This window comes from Eubalaena glacialis, chromosome 19 (assembly GCF_028564815.1).
Source record: "Eubalaena glacialis isolate mEubGla1 chromosome 19, mEubGla1.1.hap2.+ XY, whole genome shotgun sequence".
NCBI lineage: Eukaryota > Metazoa > Chordata > Mammalia > Artiodactyla > Balaenidae > Eubalaena > Eubalaena glacialis.
In genome coordinates this window covers 57,367,669-57,373,984 of record NC_083734.1, presented here as the reverse complement: position 1 = coordinate 57,373,984, position 6,316 = coordinate 57,367,669, and positions in this window count along the sequence as shown.

Sequence of the window (6,316 nt, the reverse complement as noted above, 5' to 3'; positions counted from 1 at the left end):
TCAGGCTGCTCAGGGTCTTAGTTGTGGCTTGCAGACTTCCCAGCTGCGGCATGTGGACTCTTAGTTGCGGCACACATGCAGGACCTAGTCCCCTGACCAGGGATCAAACCCGGGTCCCCTGCATTGGGAGTGCGGAGTCTTACCCACTGGACCACCAGGGAAGGCCTGAAAGCGCTCTTTAAAAAATAAAAAATGACTGTGTTAAGAATCTTACTGGGGAAGGACACAGGGTCAGCCACCCCTTGTTCCCAAAGGAAAAAAAAATCCAGTTGCCACTGTGGCTAGACCTTGATAAAACAACCATCGCAGGGCACACTGACTGAGCACTTGATCTTTGCGTTAACCCCAGAGGGAGGGATATCACCACCTACAATCCCTGAGTCACGATGTGACAAGCAAGGCACAGAGAGAGGGAGGGAATTGGCCAAGTCTCATGGGAGCAAGTGGCACAGCTGGGACTTCAGCCCACCATCTGGCCTCGGAGCTTACGCCCATCTGCACCCCACCCTCAGGTCCCCCAGGATGGGAAGTGGGCCGGTCCGGCTCCGCCCCCTGCCCGGGGTTGCATCCAGGCAGAGGGTGCCGGCACATCCCGCATCCTGCTTTGTAGGATCTCCTGTGATAAGGCCCCTCACTGTGGGAGGACACAGGGAGCCCCAGTCCTGCCTGAAGAACAGTGGTTTCAACTGGGGGTGGGTTTTTGTCTCCAGCGGGACACTTGGCAACGTCTGGGGACATTTTGGATTGATGAAACTGGTTGGAGGGTGCTACTGGCATCCCGTGGGTAGAAGCCAAGGATGCTGCTAAATATCCTACGGTGCACAAGACAGTCCCCACCACAGTGAATTATCCGGCCCAAGAGGTCAACAGTGCAGAGGTCAAGAAACCCTGACTTAGAGAAAAAAAGTCTATCCAAATGAAACGTCCTGGAGAAAGTCAGAGCTCCCTGCGTTAGCCCCGGGCACACTGATGGACCCCTGGGTGAGATGCTGGGCTGATGAGCCCCAAGGGAGAACATTCTTTTGCTTTACTAGAATTTGGGCCTTTGGCTTCTGCTGGCAGGGGTGGGCCACCTCTGGGGCCTCAAACCCTTCGCTGCAGTACAGAGGGTGCCACTGTGCCGGATGGCATTTGAGGAATGGGCGTGGGAGAGGCGAAGAGGTCCCCTCGGACGTCGCGGGGCAAAGGGCGGCATGAGCTCTGTGAACGCGATGCCCATCGCTGCCCATCCTCACCGACGACCGTCCCCTCCTCGTTCACCAGCCTCCTCTGGAGCCTGTTGCCTAGTCTCTCCCAACAAGGAACAAAACAAAACCATGATGCATCGCTGGAGACACAGGCGCTGCTGGAAAGACCCAGCACGTGGGCGTGGAATGTGGAACATGGAGGACAGGGCCTGGATGCGGGGACACATCCAAGCAGGGTCGGAAAGTGGCTGAAGCGGTGGCCGGACCCAAGCCTCCACAGCACAGTTAAGGCCCCCCCCCAGTCCACGCACACCCAGGGGAGAGTGTGCCCCTCCTCTCGGACCTGTTCCACTCGGCTGCCGTGACTGGCTACGATGCCACTTATCGATGCCGCTTCAGTTGCAGCTGCGACAGCCCCGTGCGCTGCAGGGGAATCACCGTCCCGCGTTCCCTTCTGTGTGGCAACCAGATACCGTGGGCCCCAGGGCAGGACTCTGAAGAAGGAACCCCCTTTGCCCTTCATTAGAAACAAAATAAAGTGCTCCCTGGGGTCCAGAGGCCCCTGGGATGGCACTGCCCCCCGGGGGAGGCAAAGGTGGCAGCTGGTAACCCACCAGGGTCAGATCAGCACCCCCTTTTGGCTCTTCTCTGTCTCCCAGAACCAGAGGCCCAGAGGCCCAGCACCGGGGTGCTAAGGCCCTGATGGTTACCCTCAGGACAGGCATGAGAATGGCAGACAGGAGCAGCGCTGTATGGGGCTCAGAGGCAGGCGAAAGGGTCTGGGCTTTGGAGTCTGCCTCCAGCTCAGGTGCTTGCTGTCTGGGTAACGCCGACTTTGCTCAGCATCGTGCCAGGCCCCGGCCACGGAGCAGCAAGCAAATAAGCCAGATGCAGGCCCTGCTCTCCTGGAGCTGGTACACCAGTGGGAGAAATGGAGCCCTGACAAATACACAGATAAATGTAGAATGACAGTTGTGCAAAGTGACAGGACCCTATGAGAGGGATAACAGCAGGAACTAACCTAGACTCTGGGGGCGGGGGGGGGAAATGGGACTGTCAGCAAAGCCTCCGTGAGAAAGTGACAGTGAAGCCGAGACCCAGGACGAGCGTGAGGCAGCCAGGCGGTGTGTGCGCAGGTGCGGGTGCATCTGTCACGCACACGCGTGATTGTGGAGGTGTACAATGGAGGGGGCAGTCGGGCAGAGGAGAGAAGATGCTGGAGCTGCTGTCTGGCCAGCAGGCAGAAGTCGCTATTGGGGAAGTGCGGTGAGCAAGGGCTGGAGAGACGGGGAGAGAGCCTGGAGGACGCGCAGGCGGCCAGGACCTTGACGGTCCCGGGAAGGATTTTGACCTTTCTCCTAGTATCACTGAGAAGCGGGGGAGTGGTGTGATCGGATTTGTATTTTTACAAAATCACTGGGCTGCTCACGGATGATGCCGGGAGGGAGGTGGCCTGGACCCTGGTTGGAGGATATCAAGGTGTCGGGTGAGAGAAGATGGCAGCTTGGAGCGAGGCGATGGCTATAGACTTACCTCTCTGTATCTCTGTTACCTACCTGATTATTTGGGGGAGTCAATGAAATAACACGTCAACATAACACCACAGTTGGGTTCAATGTGAATGCTCAATTAGTGTCTATTACCTCTCTCATTTAGAAGACTCTGGTGGCAGCCTTCACCATGGGCAACAGGTTCTAGGTTAATAAGAGAACTTACTAGGATGATATGTGAAATGGTTTCTCGGGATCCCTTCAGCAGCTGAACCCCGAACCTGGGAGGGGATGCTGGGACTTCTTCCTAAGAGACAAATCCTCAATGGGTGCTTTGTTTCCCAATGACTCTCCTTCATGTCCCCTCCCAAGCTATAAGTACCCTTGTCCAGCTCACAGGTAGGGGGGACTTTGATCCCTTGGGCCCTCGAGGGTGACAGGGCTTTAGAAAGTGCTCAGGGCTCATTGAAACCAGTGGGTTCCAACGGGGGTGGGTTTGGAGGACAGCGGAGAACGTCACATACCTCTGATTGAAAATACCATTGTGCGAATTCCCTGGCGGCCCAGTGGTTAGGACTTGGCTCTTTCACTGCCCAGGGCACGGGTTTGATCCCCGGTCGGGGAACTAAGATCTGCAAGCCAAAAAAACAAAAAAGAAAGAAAGAAAGAAAGAAAATACCGTTGCTCCATGCAAATAATAGTCATTGACAACATCAACACTCAGGAGGGCAGCGATGGCCTTTTATTAGGTAAGGGAGCTTTTGCCCACTGGAAACTTCAGGTGAATGACTGAAGATCTCACTGAGCTCAGAAAAGCCAGAAAGGGGGGAGGGGCCATGTGAGATGAGTTTTGAAGGCGGAGTTAGCCAGAAAAATAAATGGAAGATGGACAGCCAGGACAGAAAGGCAGGAACAAAGCCCAGGGGTGATTGAAGAGCGTGGCACATCCAGAATACTTCCCTTGGTTTAGCATGGCCAGAGCAGGGGCAGGAGGAGGGGACAGGCCAAAGGTGAAGCGGGCAAGGCCGGGACTCCAGGCTAAGGGGCCGAGTCCGTATGGAAGTCAATAGGGAGCCATGGCAGGATCTCAAGTGAGGTGATGACACTGATCTGTCTCTTAGAACAATGATGGTGGGAGTGGATAGGAAGAGAGCAAAGCCGGAGGTAGAGCAGGCAGGTTGCTGCAGCCACCCAGATGGGACACTCCGAGGTCCCAGCCTGCGGGCAGTGGCAGTGAGGATGCAGAGGAGGGTATGTACTACGCGCTCCCCAAGTGCCCGGGCCCCTGCCCTGATGGAGCCTACTTTGATGGCTCTTTGAGGGCATAAAAAGGAGATTTGTGGAGAAGGAGGGGAGGGGTCTAATATGGAGGACCAACAAATTCAACAGAAGTTGGAAAGGGCGTAGCAGGCAGAGAGACCGGCATGAGCAAGGTAGGACCGAGCACCAGCATGTGTTTGAGAGCAAACAAGGAGTCAGGACGGGTGGATGCAGACCAGTGTGCGGGTTGGCGGGGGGCGGGGGGGGGGGTGGTGCGGGGGGGGGCGGTGAGGCTGGGCAGGGGACTGAAAAGGAGGTTGTGGTGAGCGAGGTACCGGCTTCTACTTCCAGGTCAGAGCTGCAGCTTTCAGAAGCGGAGGAGACCGCAGGCAGGGGGCACAAGGGGCCATGATGTTGCCCGGGTGAGAAGAGGTAAAAGCTGGAGCCCGGGGCCGGGCTGGTCCGGAGAGGGAGGGTGGGGGGATGGTCAGGAGACATCGAAGAGGAGACGTACTTGCAGAAGTAGAACCGCCAGGACTGAACATAGAGATGAGAGGAGAGGGGAAGTCAAAGATGACTTAGAGGTGTGGGGCTCTAAGGACCGGGGTGTCATGGACAGAAACACTGGATTCAAGCGGGGGACGTTTGAGAATAGAGATGACTTTATGATGAGTCAGAATCTAAGTAATATGGGCTGGGACCACCTGCTTAGAAGCTCCTCTTCTTTTTACCACCATGGGCCATCCTGAGTGGGATTTATGCATGAGGAGGAACAGAAAAGAGAGAGAAAGATAGCTATAGTGTAATTGATTAGAGGCCTCGTGTGCTGAGCCAAATGGATTAGACTCGGGGGTCTGAAATGCAAGGCTGGAGGGTGTTTTCTTTCCTTCCTTCCTTCCTTTGTTTCTTAACAATTTTGGATTTTCTTTCTTCTTTTTTTTTTTTTGCCTCACCGCAAGGCTTGCGGGATCTTAGTTCCCCGACCAGGGATCCAACCAGGCCCTCGGCAATGAAAACACAGAGTCCTAACCACAGGACCTCCAGGCAATTCCCTGGAGGGTGTTTTCAATCCAAATGACACATCTTCAAACTTACCTGCTTCTCCATGCAGCTCGCCCATTTGCAAACTGTCCAGCCTCCGTGCACAGCCCCGGGAGCAGCCTGGGCAAGAGAACGGGACAAAACCTTGGGACCCCATGCTGGAGTGTTTGGTTTCCACCAAGCTTTACTGGGTTTATCTATTTATCAAATCCAAAGCCACCGGCAGCTTTCTGCCACTGTTTATTAATAACTATACCTGACACGAGCTCCTTGGGGTCAGCCGGGGAAGCCAGTCCCAGGACACAGGCTGGCATCATGTTCTGGATGTGTGCCAGGCCGTCTGAGACAGCCCCAGGGGATAAGCGGCTCTTCCTTACCCAGCTCCTTAAAAGGGAAGTGAATCCCACTGGACTCCCCTTGCCCAGTCTTTGCAGGGGGGCTGCCTGGCTCAGCTTCAGTGGGGGCAGGAGAAGACAAGAAAGATGACAGCTTCTTCCATCAGAAGCAGGTCGATCTCCACGATCACCCAGGAAACTGAGGCCCAGAGAGTACAGGAAACACTGACTCCAGGTGGTTCAACAAGTTGGATTCAGAGCTGGGACCAGAATCCTGTTTTCCTGGGGCCCCTGAGGCCAGGAATCTTTCCACTGTGCTCCCTGAGTGTGTAATTGCTGTCGTTCTCACCGAGAATGGAGACTGCAGCGTCTGACCTATACTTTCTTGAACAGTATCGTGGCTGTTACAGCAGGCAGGGAGCCAGAAGGCACACAGACCCAACCATCTTGACCTAGATTCTGGGTTTACAGATCAGGTCTGGTTTGCTAGTGAGGTACATTGAGAGGCGGGTTCTTTTGTGACACAACCCAAGTGACATAGGTGCTCCCCTGCACACTCGGGTGGGCAGCCTGGGCAAAGGGCCAACTCTTTGCCCGCTCTGTCATTGGACACGCGGTGGAGACACCACGCCAGCGACACGAGCCCACAGCCACGATGCACGCAGCGCCCATGGAAACACAAGGCTGCCAGCCGCCGCCCTGGAGACGCTGAGTCAGACAGACGGGCAGACAGACCGGCAGAGGATGCTCGCGGCCCGAGCGGGAGGCAGCGTGTCTGTCTCTCGAGCCACGCGGCCGGACGGGCGCCCCCTGGAGGGCCGTGGAAGAGGAGCCCGGGCCGCGAGCCCCGGGGCGCGGGGAGGGGGCGCCGAGAGCTACCAAACGGACGGACGCAGGGCCGCGCCGAAGGCCGGAGGGTCGCACAGGCGGACACTCGCCGGGAAAGCGGAGCAGGCTAGGGCGCCTCCCCGGCGGAGGCGGCCACCCCTCGGCAGCAGCGCGG